We start from the raw sequence: 15,607 nt of genomic DNA, 5'->3' as shown, positions 1-15,607 counted from the left end.
GTCATCCACCGTATTCACCAGACCTCTCACCAACTGACTACACTTCTTCCAGGCTTTGGACCACTTGTTGCAAGGAAAAATATTCAATTCTCAGCAAGCTGTGGAAAACGCCTTTCGCAATCTCAACGCCGCTCACTCTCCAGGCTTCTTCACCGCTGGTGTAAACAAGCTGGCTAAGATGGCAAAACTGTGTCAATAGTTTAGGCTCATACTTTGATTAATTATACTGCTACATTTTTGAGTCAAAATCAGACATTTCATATTTAATGACCTAAATACTTCCCATACATTCTTTTTAGGAAACTACTAGAGGTTGTGATTCCTCAAAACAAAGGATTAGATACAGAAAGAGACGAGAAAGAGCAGGGAACCCAAGAGGGAGAGGAGGGCGAGGGGAAACGCAGAGCAGCATCTGTTCCCTGCCAGCCCAAACTAGAGCAGGTCGGCGGCTACAGAGGAAAGAACTTCGAGGAAGTGAAATTGAATAAAGAGCTGATGCTTTTGAAGGTATCGTGAGCAGATTTAGAGAATAAACTGAGGATTTGGGGTTGAATTAGTGATAATCGTGCACAAAAACTGAGCAAATGGAAAAATTAAGACAGTTCATTCCAGGGCAAATAAAACCTTATGTAGGAAAGGAAAAGTAATCTTAATACTTGCAGTTACTTACAGTTACTTACAGATACTGTAATACCTACAGATACTTACAGTTCAGCTGTGAATAGTATTCACATAATCACAATAATGTCAACACTGAATGTTGATATAACCAAATATGTGAGTGAACTGAGAGCATACGGAGAGGAGAAATATGCATGCTTGTGACAGATCTAGAAGAGCAGTGGAAGCATGCTATTTAGTAATTCAGAGGTAAGTAGAATCAGTTAGAGTTGAAAGTGGTTGCCTCTGGGAAGCCAGAAACTAAGGGAAGGGGTGATGACTCTGCAACTTCGGAGCAAGACTTGCATGACTCTTAAAACTAAACACATGACTCAACCCTAGGTCTGAGTGAAAAAACAAAACAAAACTAAGCTCCTTGGAGAAATGGCTGATTCTAGGGCTAGGATAGGCTGGGAGCGAGATGAGCCTAGACCAGATTATTGTGCCAGAAATTAAGGAAATGCTCAAAGAACTCTGGGAGCAGGTCACGAGGACATGAGCCAGCTTGAAGGGGCTCCCCCTGGCCCCATCTGGGACACTCTGAACACCAAAATACTTAAGTACAGGAATGCGTTATAAACATGTTATTTTGAAAAAACATTAGAATTTTGAGCAATATTGAAAATTGATAAATAAGAAATAATAAATACACGGGGGATAAGGGATGTCTCTTAAGGAAGGCCAAAAGGCTGTGAATGTGGAAGGGGTGCCCGTGTTAGCACATCATCACTTTGTAGTCATCAGCATAGAGATTGGATCAGGCAAGGATGGCCAGTGGGTGCTAATTCTCGGGGAAATTTTGATGAGAAACAGGATATTTGTTTATATGGTCTTAAAGGGTCTATCTACAGATTGCTTACTATCTCCAAGGGGGAAAAAAGGGAACTAATTCTATAGTGGGAGAACTAGGACAACGCCTTGGCAGGGTGATTAAAATTAGCCACAGCTATGAGGGACGGGTGACCGTGACACGCTTCCACAGGTGATGCCCCGGAAAGCACAGAGCTTCTCCAATATAGGAGTCAGGCCGTGAGCAAAACCATAATTTAATCACAATGGAACGTTAGGGTAACTGAGTGACATTCCAGTAAAAATATAGGTGGGAGGGACTGTATTCTTTTTTAAAAAATATGACATTGTCATCAAAGTCAAAGAAAAGCTGTAGAAATGTTCCAGATTCTGACAACTAATGACAATACCTGACCCTAGACTGTATGCTGTACTGAAGGAAATACCATAAAAGATGTTATTAGAGCAAACAACAAAATTAGAATATGGGCATATTAGATACAATTATTATATCAGTGCAACTTTTAAGTGTATGAAGTTGACAACTGTACCGTAGTTATGTAAGAAAATATCACTATTCTTAGAAAATATCAAAATACTTAGGGGTAAAAGACCATGCTATATATAACTTACCACCAAATGGCTCAGAAAAAAACTATTCAGAGAGAGAGAGAGAACATGATAAAGCAAATGGATTTAAACTGTTGATAGTAAGTAAATCTGGGGATTGAGATGTTCCTTATTCTATTCTTATTCTTTATAAATCTGAACTTATTGCCACATAAAAAGTTTAAAAGAAACTAAGTGCATTTTGATAACCAAAAGATTTGAATCAAAAACATAATAAGAAATACAGTGTATTCATCTTAAGAGATAAAATATCACTAATGCAGTTGAAAATAATCACATTGAGCAACCTGAGTATTGAATGTTATTTGGAAAACACTAATAAACCACAGGTGTCTTAGATAAAGATAAATTATAGATTAGAGAGCGATATAATGTATTTCCATGTCCCTCCTCACACTGTATCTTCCTCCATACATTATAGAATCTGTTGGTATGTATTCACAATGCTTAGAGTTCAGCATATATTATGGTCTCGGTGACTTTTTACAAAACATAAAAATATAGTTACAAAAATTATATTATTACTACAAGGAAATATATAAAACTGGATTTCATTTTCTGCTTCATAAATTTACATACTTTCCAAACTTTCTCTAATGAGCATACATTACTTTTATTATCAAAATAGATGCAATTTAAAAAATCAGCCTATATAATTTTGTATGTATCATAAGATCATAATCACGTAACACTACAGACAACAAAATAATGAAAGGTAACATTAAAAAGTGGTTATTTCTGGGTGGTAATAAGATGATGGTTTTTTCTTCTTTCAATATTTCCATATTTTCCTAATTACTGCCATAATGATAAAACATTAGTTTTCTTTTTTTTAATCAATGAGAGTTATAGATTACGTTTTAAATGAGGTCCTCACCTCACTGTGTGCACCAAAATTAATTCCAGTGATTTTAGAGAGTTAATTTTTCAAATTATGGAAAAGTAGAAGAACATGAAATCAAATATTAATCAAACCTCACAAAGGGAGTGATTTTCTAAATTTCAGCATACTATGAGAAATCACAAAGAAAAAAAATTGCTGCATAAGAATTCTGTACGATCTCGTAAAGTCACGCTCAAGTCCTGAGTGTGTAAACGCTGGCAAAGGCTCCTTAACCTCCCTGGCGTCCCCCGCCTGGGTGGCTCGGGTTGGCCCCTGGTCATTCATTCGCTTCTCTCCCACCTCTCCGCTGAGGCAACCTGAGGGTTCTGGGGCAACAGGCATCCTTCTTGACCTTGTCACAAAGCAATTTCAATTCTTAACACTCTCCATTGTCTCTTTGCTTCCTGACTCTCCTGAGGATGAGCGCTAGAGAAAGCCACTCTCCCTCCTGTGTCCCACTTCCTGGCAGAAGGCCTCTTTCCCCAGCTTGGCCAAGGACTCCTGCAGAAGGGCCAGCGCGCTGTCCTCCCGTCTCCAGGGCGAGTCTTTGTCTGCGCTTGCTGCGCCGGCTCCGCTGCGCGGCAGACCATCTGCCGACGCCTCCCACCAGCTGCCGTCTAGCCCGGCTCCCGTGCCTCCCCTGAGAGCTCCCTGGCTTCCAGGCACATGGCGTTCTCTCTTGCCCTTGCTCAGCCTGGGTCCTTATCTTTGGGGAGCTTTCTCAATCTCTCCGCTTCACTTAGTGTCTCCTTGAGGACTGAGATCTGTTGCCCTCCCCGAGCGAGTCCCCTGCTGTCCCATTCGCCATCACACGGCCATGGCAGAGGGAATACACCCCGGGCAGTGTCTGAGGGGGCTCACAGGGGACCTATAGCTTCCACCAGAAGGCAAACAGACCTTGGGCTCTGAGTCCCAGGGGATCTTGGTTTTAACTCCACACCTGGAGTCTCCAACCTGTGAATCATGTCCAAGGTTGGAATTTTACTTTGGTATCATTTCATCGGGAAAAAACTGAAAACATGGAAAACCATGCTCATTTAGATCAGACTCTTTTTCTACCTAGAATGCCCTCCCCACATCTCCACATTTTTAAGTCAGACACACCTGTCAGCGTCCAGAATAAATGCTGTCTCCTTCAGAAAAGCTTCTAGATCTTCTAGATGAATGTGATCCTTCCTCCTTCTCAAATTCCCTAGCCCTGTATTCAGCTGTCTCCTAGGAAGAATATATGCTGTCCATCCCCAGCTACAATGCCCGCGTCCTCTCTTCCTCAGCCTGACGCTGAGGCTTCAGCACCTGCAAGGCCCAGCTTGGTCAAGTTACAGCATGAATCGAACCGACCCAGCCAAGCTGCTCGGAAGCCCAGAGCCATCCCAGTAATAATTCTCTGTGAATGGCTGCCACATGGATGGAGGAATGAGACGCCTACCTAGACCACAGAGCTCTGTGTGCAGGGCTCTAGCGTCCCGCATCCCTGCTGTCTCCATCTTCACCTGGCCGACCCAGGCTGAAGACATGTGAGCCTGGGATGGTTTTCAGAACACTTACGTGTCACTGACATGGCTCATTTCTCTTCTTCCCTTCATGTTAGGTCAGGTCCCTAGAAGCAAAGCCTGAGGTGGAGATTCTTAGGCCAGGGACGTGTTAAGGGAGTGCCCTAGGGGAAACCCATAGGGAAGTGAGAGCAGCAGAAGGCAGGGACAGTCTAGCCACAGCCTGATCCCAGGGGAGCCCTGGAGCATAAAGTACACCACTGAGGTCAACCTGCCCAGAAGCAAGGGGGCTGGGCTGGTAACCCCCACCCATTAGCCACTGGCCACGATGCCTCTGGAGCATGGGAGAGGCGGCTTGTAACTTCCCACACTTCCAGCTTCCACCAGCCAGGGCAGCCACCTGGGAAGGGCACAGGTGTGAGCTGGTGTGAGCTCCTAGCAGCCAACACCTGCAGCAGCGAGGAGCTGGGGCACCAGCAGGGTAATGGGTCGCTGGGTGCGACACCAACAGTATCTACTACACCCCCTTACTTTTTCTCAACCATGTTTTCTTTTGACATGTCTCCCACCAGCCTACTTTTACTTTTGTAAAAAAAGAACTTTGTAGTTGGACATGAGCACGATCAACTAGTTCCTATCTTAATCAACAATACTGAAACCCTAGACTGCTTCCATCGATTACATAGGAGATCATTTGGAATTTTTAGTATAGAATTTTAGACACCACGTAATATTGTTTCTTCATTTCATAGATGAGCTGAGGTAGAGAGAGACAGGATTTACCTCGTCCAGCAAATGTTGTAGCAGAACCAAGCCAGAGGCTGCCTAACTTTCAGGCAAGAGTTATTTTACCATACCTCTATTTCTGCTTATTGCATTAGAACTATTTTGCTAAGATTTTTCTAATTAATCATAATGTGAAATGACTATTAAATGCAATGCTTGGGAAAAGTTGCATGCCAGGAATAGTATTCCCTCCTGTGGTTTATGTTTTAGATGAGGACATGGAGTTAAGCCAGATATAGAACCTACTTAAAACCTTACAGAGTTTTTAAACCAAACTTGAACCTTCTGGAGTTCATTTATTTATTCTTGGCAACTTGCAGCTTCCTGATTCTTAGAAAGTTGCTGGCTCATTTAGAAGAAAAACTCATGAGACTTCTTGAGCATTGAATAGCTCTTACAAAACAATCTTTTGAAGTGTAAAGTGTAAATGAATAAGAACCAGAAGACAGAAGTTCTCCCAAAATACACATGGATGTAATCATTAAGGGAACAGGCACTCTGGGCAAATGCATAATGGTTTCTTATGCCCTAAACACTGAGGAAATAGTCTTGTGCTCAGTAAATCCTAATATGGTAGAGTTTTTCCTTTGTCTGAGACTCTCCTTTACATGTGAGACACTTAGGCTAATACCGAAGTGCACCAGAGGTTGCCTGGCCCGGCCTAGACATAGTCCACACTATCCCCCAAGCCTTTGTCTTGCAATGTGTCCTACCAGTCAAGTTCTTCCTGCTTCCTAATCCAAACTGCTCAGAATCACCCATCGTGGCCTCAGAGTCTTTAGGCTAAATGAGCGTGGTCATCTAGTGTCATGACCATCACAGGCCAGTGAAGACAACTGCTTTTCTGTATTTAAAAGCCTAATACTGTGAAGCTTGAATGCCATGAATGAGGGGTCTCCTCAGAACACAGATAAATTCTTTTGACACAGATAAAACATTTTTCCTGCTTCTTTGGCCTTCAGTAGCATAGAAGGCCAACTCATCTCTGCCTGGTCCACACTTCAGTGCCCTCCTAGCCCAAGCTCAGCTCAAGGCTCATTTAGATTTCTTAACCAGTCCCTTTGTGTTGCATGTTGGAAAAGATGGCTCTCTGCTTTGATGGCTGGTCTATCTCTTGAAGCAAAGAACAAATATAAGCAATTGTCTAGTGCCTGGAAACTCAGCTTGGGTTTTTCTGGCCAGTTGGTGCCCAGTTTACCGCCAACATGACTCCTCTTTAGCATGATGTAGGGAGAGTATTTCAAATCCCAACCACTCCACGTTGGCATGGGCCATCATCCCTCCCACACAACTGCAACAGACGTTTAAAACAATTTTTAGCTCTGTTCATAAGCTTTCAAACGTTCCAGGTCTCCCTGCTATTTTGGGAAATGGCAGGTCCGGCACAGCGGGGCAGGTGGCACACAGGCTCTGGAGTCCAGTGACCCAGGTTTCAATGCTGGCTCTGCTTCTCATTAGCTCTGTGGCCTTGGGTGAGTTACTTGACACTTCTGAACCTGAGCTTCCTCATCTGTATATTAGAGGTAACTGCTTAGCTGGCAGAGTAGTTGTGAGGGTCTAATGAGTTAATGTTCAAAAATGACCAGCCCATAGTAGGTGCTCAAAATGGGAGCAATGATTATTATTATTCTTTTTTTGGTGGCATCTGTCTTCTATTGCTGATTGTGCAAAGGCACCCAAATCTTCTTGAAGTCTTCTGCCAGCAGTTGGGGCCAACCTTGGAGCTAGTGCCATGGGACTCTTTTTCTACTTGCCCCTCAACCCAGCCACAGGGAGGAGAATGTAGACTCATGAGGGGCTGAGATGACTTGCTCAAGGTTTCCCAAATGACATAGGCCCTCCTAAGTAAGGAGACCACAGAACTCTCACTCCTTGCTTGTTTGTTCTCTAGGTTTTGAATGGAAATGGGGGAATATTTTGAAGCATCAGCTCTTTTCCTTCTCCTAAATTACCTCTACCTTTGACTTAAAAAAAAATCAGCTGCTGCAAGATCGAGCTGCCACCAGAGGTCGGCCAAATTTCCAAGTATTTCCAGCTATATACCAGGTGTCTGGAAGCGTGGGCCTGGAGTTTGAGAAAGGGATAGAAGACAGAGACATGGACTTGGACATCTTCTACCTGAGCTATTAGTTGAATCTCTGGGAGGTGGGTGCAGTCCCTGGGGTGATAATTGAACTCATATACTAAGAGAGCTAATAGAGCACATGTATTATGTAATATGATCTATTATGTAACTGCCAAGAAAACAATAAGAAGAGAGCTCACCTTAGGAGATGTTACGACATTGTAAAGTTAGTTTGGGGGAAAAAACCTAGCACAGGGCCTGATACAACAAGATAAACAGTCAGACCATAGTGCACATATAACAACTTAATATGTGATCAGTGAATGGCTCTGGGTCATGTAATTAGTTATTAGTTATTTGAAAAATCCAGTTAGGTAGTTAGATCATGAGACAGAGATAGTTAGTGCTTGCCAAATATTCTGTGGGATCCCCCAACTGGAAGCAGAAGACACTGGATGGTGGAGTTGCAGGCAGAAGCAGTCTGGGTCCCTGGAGGGGCACCGCGGCCTGAAGGACACCATCCAGCCATGACCCGGTTAGATGAGGCCCAAGGCTTTGTTGTGTTGAGGCATTGAGATTCGGGGGGTTGCCACAGTTGCAGCAGCTACCACTAATTATCTCAAATAACAACACTTTTACACCTTACACCACATGTTACAATTAAAATAATGTCCAGGTGCAGTGGCTCATACCTATAATCCCAGTACTTTGGGAGACTGAAGCAGGAGGATTGCTTGAGGCCAGGAGTTTGAGACCGGCCTGGGCAACACAGCAAGAATCCTACCCATCTCTACAAAACAATTTCAAAAATTAGTTGGATGTGGTGATACATGCCTGTAATCCCAGCTACTCAGTAGGCTGAGATGGGGGTTGCTCACCCCCAGGCATTCAGGGCTGCAGTGAGCTGTGATTGCACAACTACACTCCAGCCTGGGGCTGGAGCAAGACCCTCTCTCCAAACAAAGAGAAAGAGAAGAAAGAAAAGAGGGAGAAAAGAAGGAAGGAAGGGAAAAAAAGAAATTCTAGTTAGAATAAGAAATGAAATATTGAAAACTGGAAGAAGAATGTTTACTCAATCACTGGATAGGGTTTTTCTAGGCCTAAAAGCAGTAGAAAAAAATTACAATAGAAAAGATCTATGGCTTAATTATGTGTAAATTTAAAAATTCTGTTTAAAACAGATTTGAATTTAAATTCATAAAGAAGTGAACACCATTTGAGTAGAGTATATTTGCAGCAAATATGATGAAGGGTTAATATCTTCAATATTTAAAGAGCTCATAAAAACGGAGGCCAGGAGAGAGCGCAAGGATTATCTGAAGCAAAGTTTTAATCATAGGCTGGCTTGTCCTGATACATGGAACGTTTGTGAGCCCCCGTTTCTGCCAGTTGGTTTGCATTCTGTACGTGCAAACTGTATTTAACATTGGCTCCAACCCAACCTAATTAGCAAAGTCAATCTGCCGCAAAGAAAAGATCATTATAATGCTTCATGCAGCCAAATGTCCGCAGTGTTTCCAGTGTGTGCTATGGAAGTTCTCCACATGACTGCTCCCCTCTGTTGGTGCAAGAAATTGGGTGCTGGTCATTACCCCCTTTCCAGGAGCTCAAGAGCAATGGTGGAATTGTCCCCAGGAACAGAGCTGCAGCGGACAATGAAAAAAACTTGAGGCAATTTTACAAACGAATCATTTGGTCATGCAGTCATTGAGTTCTATTACGGATCCCCTTACGTGGTGCTAGTCACTTTCTGTACATTACCTCATTTAATCCTCACAACAACCCTACAGCGAGGCTTCACTTCCTCTCTTTTTCAAATAAAGAAACTAAGGCTCAAATTGATGAAATAATTTGGCCAAGGTTACTCGAGGAACCAGCAGAGCTGAGATCTGGCCCCCAGTATGTTTGACGCCAAGGCTGTGTACTCAACGAATTCTCATATGCCAATGAACTAGAGAGAGGTTCTAAATAGACGGCATTTCTTGGCAATAGCAGGGTCCGAGGGGCGTAGGAGGATGTGGGAGAATGGATAAAGAGGGAGGCTAGGGTACAACTTCCGTTGCCAGCTACCTTATGTTTCAGGTCATCACCTGAAACATCTAAGAAACACCCAGACAAAATAGACGAGACAGCAGTTTTCGGGATATTGAGTATTAAGAAGAGAAGAACAGTGATCCTTAAGAGATGGGAAACATTAAATGAGTCCTATGCTGGCCCCGCTTGCGTGCTAGAGAGATTCTAGGCCATGTTGCAGGCGTTGGGGGGGAGGGGGCGTGGCAGTCTCCTTGAGTTAAAGGGATGAAGGTGGGATGCCATGGAATGCCATGGCAGCAAGAATTCACAGGCCAGGGAATGGAAAATAGAGGGCTACACAGACAGAAAGCTCTGGAAATCTACAGAGAGTCCTCTTTGAGTCTTCAGCTACTTCTGATAAGTACATACATGTGAGAAACACCCAAGACCAAGGAAAGAGTAGATTAGAGGGGAAAATATCTGGAGCTCATATAAGGCTGCAAATGGTTCTTGTTTTCAACAGCCAGATTGGAAAATCCCAAGATTCATGAGGCATTGGGTAAAGCATTCAGAAGGATTTTACCTAATTTACGGGGCAAAATTAGCCCTAGAATACATTATGTTCTGGTTCAGTCTAACTAAACTGAAAAGATCAAACTGTTTCCAAGTAAATTAACTACATCCCAGAATAAATCTCAAAGATCTTATAGGAATAAAAAAATCCAGCACCCAGCAAGTAAAATGTATAATATTTGATATCTAATAAAAAATCAAGTATGAAAGGAAGTTAGAAAATAAGATGCATTATAAGGAGAAAACCAATCAATTGAAACTAATACAGAAATGACATAGGTGACAGGTTAATAAACGAGAATATTAAAACTATTAGGACTGCATTCCATAAGTTCCAGAAGCTAAAGGAAAGGTTGAGCATGTTAATAGAGACATGGAAGATATAAAAAAATCCAAATCATATGTCTAGAGATGAAAACTACAATGTCTGAGATGAAAAATAAACTGGATGTGATTACACACGACAGAGAAAAGAATAGTGAACTTAAAGGGACAGCAATAGAAACTATCTAAAATAAAATACCGAGAGTAAAAAAGGCTGAAAAAAATAAACAGAGCATCAGTGAGCTGTGAGACAACTTTAAGAAGCCTAAAACACAGACAGTTGAAGTTCTCAAAGGAGAAGACAAAAAAAGTTTTAAAAAAAATGGATGGAAGTTTTCCAAACTTGATAAAAACTATATAACCACATATTCAAAAAGCGCAACAAACTCCAAGCACAAAAGACATGGAGAAAACAACACCAATGAATATTATAAGCAGTTGCTTAAAAACTGTGAGAAAGAGAAAATCTTTAAAGTATCCAAAGTAAAATACTCCTATGTACAGAGGAACAAAGATAAGAACGGAACTTCAAAGGTAAGAAGGAGACTTCTCATCAGAAACTATGTGAGCCACATTGTTAAAATACTGAAAGGAAAAATACTTAACCTAGACTTTTATATCTATCAAAAATATTTTACAAAAATGAAGATGAAATAAAGACTTTTAAAATCATACAAAGCTGAAAGACCTTATCAGGAATGTTAAATTAAGTGCTTTAGGCAGAAATGACAGCAGGTACAAATGTGGACCTACCCAAAGGAATGAAGGGCAGCAGAAAGGATAAACTGCATGTGTAAATATGTGATTTTTCTTACTTCATCTATAAGACAAGTCTCAGTAATTTGAAAAGGAGTCAATTTATACAAACTATATTCTCTGACCACAATGAAATTAAATTAGAAATCAGTAACAAATATCTCTGAAAAATATCCAAATGTTTGGAAACTAAATGACAAACTACTAAATAGCCCATGGGCCAAAGGAAAAAAAAATCAAAGGTAATTAGAAAGTATTTTGAACTGAATGAAAACAAAATAAAATGTATCAAAATTTGTGAGATGCAGTTAAAGCAATACTTAGAGGAAAATGTATAACATTAACAGCCTGTTTTTAAAAAGAAAGATCTCAAGTCAATGATGGGAGCCTCCACTTTAAGAAACTAGAAAAAAAAAAGCAAATTAAGCCCAAGGAAAAGAGAAATCAAATTGAAAACTGGAAAACAATACAGAAAAATCAATGAAACCAAAAGGTCAATATTTATTGAAAAGATATTGATTGTGAAACTGATAAACCTCTAGCCAGAATGATCAGGAAAAAAATAGACACAAATTGCCAATATCAGGGATGAAAGAGGTAGATACAACACTGCAGATTCCAAAGAAAGGTTAAGAGAATATTAATCTAGCTAGCTCTATATCCATTAAATAAATCTGATTTGTAGTTCAAAACATTCCCATGTACACAAAACAAATTCTAGGTCTAGAAGGCTTTACTGGTTAATTTTATCAAATCTTAAAAAAAAATAATTCCAATTCTATACAAACTCTCCCAGGATATTGAAGATGAGGGAATATTTCCCAATTAATTCAGTGAAGAAAGCATTATAACATTGATACCAAAGTCAAACAGAAATTAAAAGAACAGAAAACTATGAATCCATATCCCTAGTAAACATTGATGAAAAACAAAATTATAAGAAATTGAATCTAGCAATATATTAAAAGGATATTGCTGGCCGAGGCGGGTGGATTGCTCGAGGTCAGGAGTTCGAAACCAGCCTGAGCAAGAGCGAGACCCTGTCTCTACTATAAATGGAAAGAAATTAATTGGCCAACTAATATATATAGAAAAAGTTAGCCGGGCATGGTGGCGCATCCCTGTAGTCCCAGCTACTCAGGAGGCTGAGGCAGCAGGATTGCTTGAGCTCAGGAGTTTGAGGTTGCTGTGAGCTAGGCTGACGCCATGGCACTCACTCTAGCCTGGGAAACAAAGTGAGACTCTGTCTCAAAAAAAAAAAAAAAAAAAAAAAAGGATATTGCTATGGTCCGAATGTTTGTAACCCTCCAAAATTCATATGTTGCAATCCTAACCCCCAAGATGATAGTATTAAGAGGTGGGGTCTTTGGCAGGCGATTAGGTCATGACAATGGAGCCCTCACCCCTTCCACCATGTGAAGACACAGTGAGAAGACCATCTATCAACCAGAAAGTGGACCCTCACCAGATACTGAATCTGCTGGCTCCTTGATCGTGGGCTTCCCAGCCTCCAGAACTGTGAGAAATAAATTTCTGTTTTTTATAAGCCACCTAGTCTATGTATGGTATTTTGTTATAGCAACCCAAATGGACTAAGACAATAATATATCACAGTGCCGTGGAATTTATCCCAGTGATGTAATGTTGGTTGAACATTAAAAAAAAAATCATTGAATAAAATATGGTCACCTCTACAGATGCAAAGATACATTTGGCAAAATCCTACATCTCTTCCTGATAAAATCTTCCAGAAAGCTAAGAATAGAAGTGCCTCAGCCCATTAAAGGATAGCAACAAAAACCTACAGGCAGCATCATACTTAGTAGTGAAAGACTGACTGCTTTCCTCCTAAAATCAGAAAAAATATGGATGTCCACTCTCATAACTTCTATTCAACATTGTACTAGAGATTGTAGCCAGTGAAATAAGGCAGTAAAAAGAAATAAAAGGCCTGCGGTTTAACAAGGAAGAGATGAAACTGTCTTTATTTACAGACAACATTATTGTCTAAATAAAAAAATCCTATGTAATCTATAAAAGTTACTAGAACAAACAACTATATTTAGCAATGTTGTAGGACAAAATCAGTAAACAAAAACCAACCTATTTGTTTATGCTAGCAATGATATCCAAAATTTACATTTAAATGTAATTACCTATCCCATTCCCAACAGCATCAACAAACATAAAATACTTAGGAACAAATCTGATAAAAGATATACAAGCACTGTGAACTGAACATTACAAAACACTGATGAAAGAAATTAAAGATAACTTGAATAAATAGCTACATACACCATGTTCATGATTTAATTTAATATTAAGATAGCAATTCTCTTTAAATGGATCTATGGATTCAACACACCTTAATCAAAAGGCCAGAAGGATATTTTGTAGAAATTGACATTCTTATTTTAAAATGTGTATAAGTCAAAGGATCTAGAATAGCCAAACAACTTAGAAAAGGAAGAACAAAGTTGGCAGATTTACACTACTGATTTCAAGACTTCTAAAGCTGTGGTAACCAAGAAGTTGTGGTATTGGTATAAGGATAAATGAATAGATCAATAGAACAAAATAGAGTCCTGAAATAGAGCCATAAAGGATTTGTCAATAGAGTTTAAAGAAAAGTAGAAAGGCAATTCAGTGTGGAAATGATAGCATTTTAAACAAATGATGTTCAAGAAATTGAATATTCATATGCTCCCCCCCAAAAAAATACCTACAATCCTCAACTCATGCTATTTGTATCATGCTACAAATATGAACTCAAAATGGATTATAAAGTTAAATGTAAGCTTAAAACTATAAAACTCCTAAAATAAAATCCAGGAGAAAAATCTTTGTAAACTTGATTTGTGCAAAGTTTTATTAGCTTCAACACAAAAAGTACAAGCCATCCAAAGATAAAGTTGATAAACTGGACATCAAAATTAAGAACTTCTGTTCCTTGATAGACATTGTTAAAAGACAAGCCACAGACTGAGAGATAATATTTTCAAAGAAACATACAACCCAATTTTTTAAATAGGCAAAAGATTTTGAAGAGACACTTCACCAAAGAAGATATACGGATGGCACAAGAAAACATGTTCAATATCATTAATCATCAAGGAAATGCAAATTAAAACTGCTACATCCCATTGGAATGTCTAAAATTAAACACACTGATCATACCAAGCATTAGCGAGGAAGTAAACCAATTCTAAGTCTCATACACTACTGATAGGAATGTAAATCGTGCAGCCGCTTTGGAAAACAGTCTGGCTGTTTCTTGAAACATTAAACTTACATATAAACTTCCCATATAACCTATCTGTCCCACTCCTATATGTTTATCCAAAAGAAATGAAATGTGTTCATAAAAAGACTTATTCATGAATGTCCATAGAAGCTTTATTCAAAGTAGTCCAAAACTGGAAACAACCCCAATGTCCATCAACAGCTGAATGCATAAATTATGCCATATCCATGCAATAGAATAATTCCCAACAATAAAAAGGAATGAACCATTGATACATGCAACAGTGTGGATAATTCCCAGCAATAAAAAGGAATGAACCATCGATACATGCAACAGTGTGGATGAATCTCAAAATAATTATGCTCAGTTAAATCAGCCAAACAAAACAAAGGTGTGCATACTCTATGATTCTATTACATAAAGTTCTACAAAACACAAACTATAGTGACAGGAAACAAATCAGTGGTTGTCTGAGGTCTGGAAGTCAGGGGTACAGGCAGGGAGGCCTGGGAAGGAAGGATTCCAAAGGGAAACTTTGGGGCATGATGGATATTTTCATTTTCTTGATTGTAGTGATTGTTTCCAAAGTGTTCATATGTCAAAATATATCAAACTGTATCCATTAATTGCAATTTATCGTGTGTCAATTATACCTCAATAAAACTGTTAGAGACAGACATGGAGCACTAGGAAAGGAGGGCCCAAGATGCTTGACCAATGTCACTGGAGGGTACTTGGAGATTCATGACTCTTGAAGATGAAGGATCCAATAGATAACAATAGAAACAATAATAATAATTGCTATTTTTATGACCGCTAGTGATTATTGTCTGCTTACTGTTTTATCATTTCACACAAGGGAAAACTGAAGCTCAGAGAAGCTGAGCAACTTGCTCAAGGTGGAATAGGGATTTGGATCACACACAGTTAACCAGATCACGGGGGAGCTTCCAGAACAAACCACAGAGAGCCCTGGGTCTCCTGCAGCATTGGGAAGGTGCCAGCCCAATCCAGCTCAGCGATCCCAGCCCTCCCTGACTCCACTGGGCCCTGCTCCTCCCGTTTCCGCCACTGGGCCGGGCGGGCAAAGCCATCACTGACAAGCGGAGATTCCGGCAGCTCTGGTCTCATGATTCCAAGCCACGAGGCTGGGAGCCAGCGCTCCAAGAGACATTGGAGAAGATGAAGGCCAGAGCTGTCAGGAAAAGTGACACATGAGGGCATGCCTGGAATGTCTGCAGGTTCAGCCACTTCTCGAAATCTTCCCAGTACAGGGACGGGGAACAGGGGGCACGTGGGCCAGTAGTGACAGGTGCTCCAGGATGTCTCATTAGGCCTGGGGGAGGGACCCCGGGAGGGGGCTTGGAAGAACAGGAAGAGAAGGAAGCAGA

Source organism: Microcebus murinus, chromosome 6 (genome assembly GCF_040939455.1).
Source record: "Microcebus murinus isolate Inina chromosome 6, M.murinus_Inina_mat1.0, whole genome shotgun sequence".
NCBI classification, from domain to species: Eukaryota; Metazoa; Chordata; class Mammalia; order Primates; family Cheirogaleidae; genus Microcebus; species Microcebus murinus.
This window is presented reverse-complemented; position numbering follows the sequence as displayed.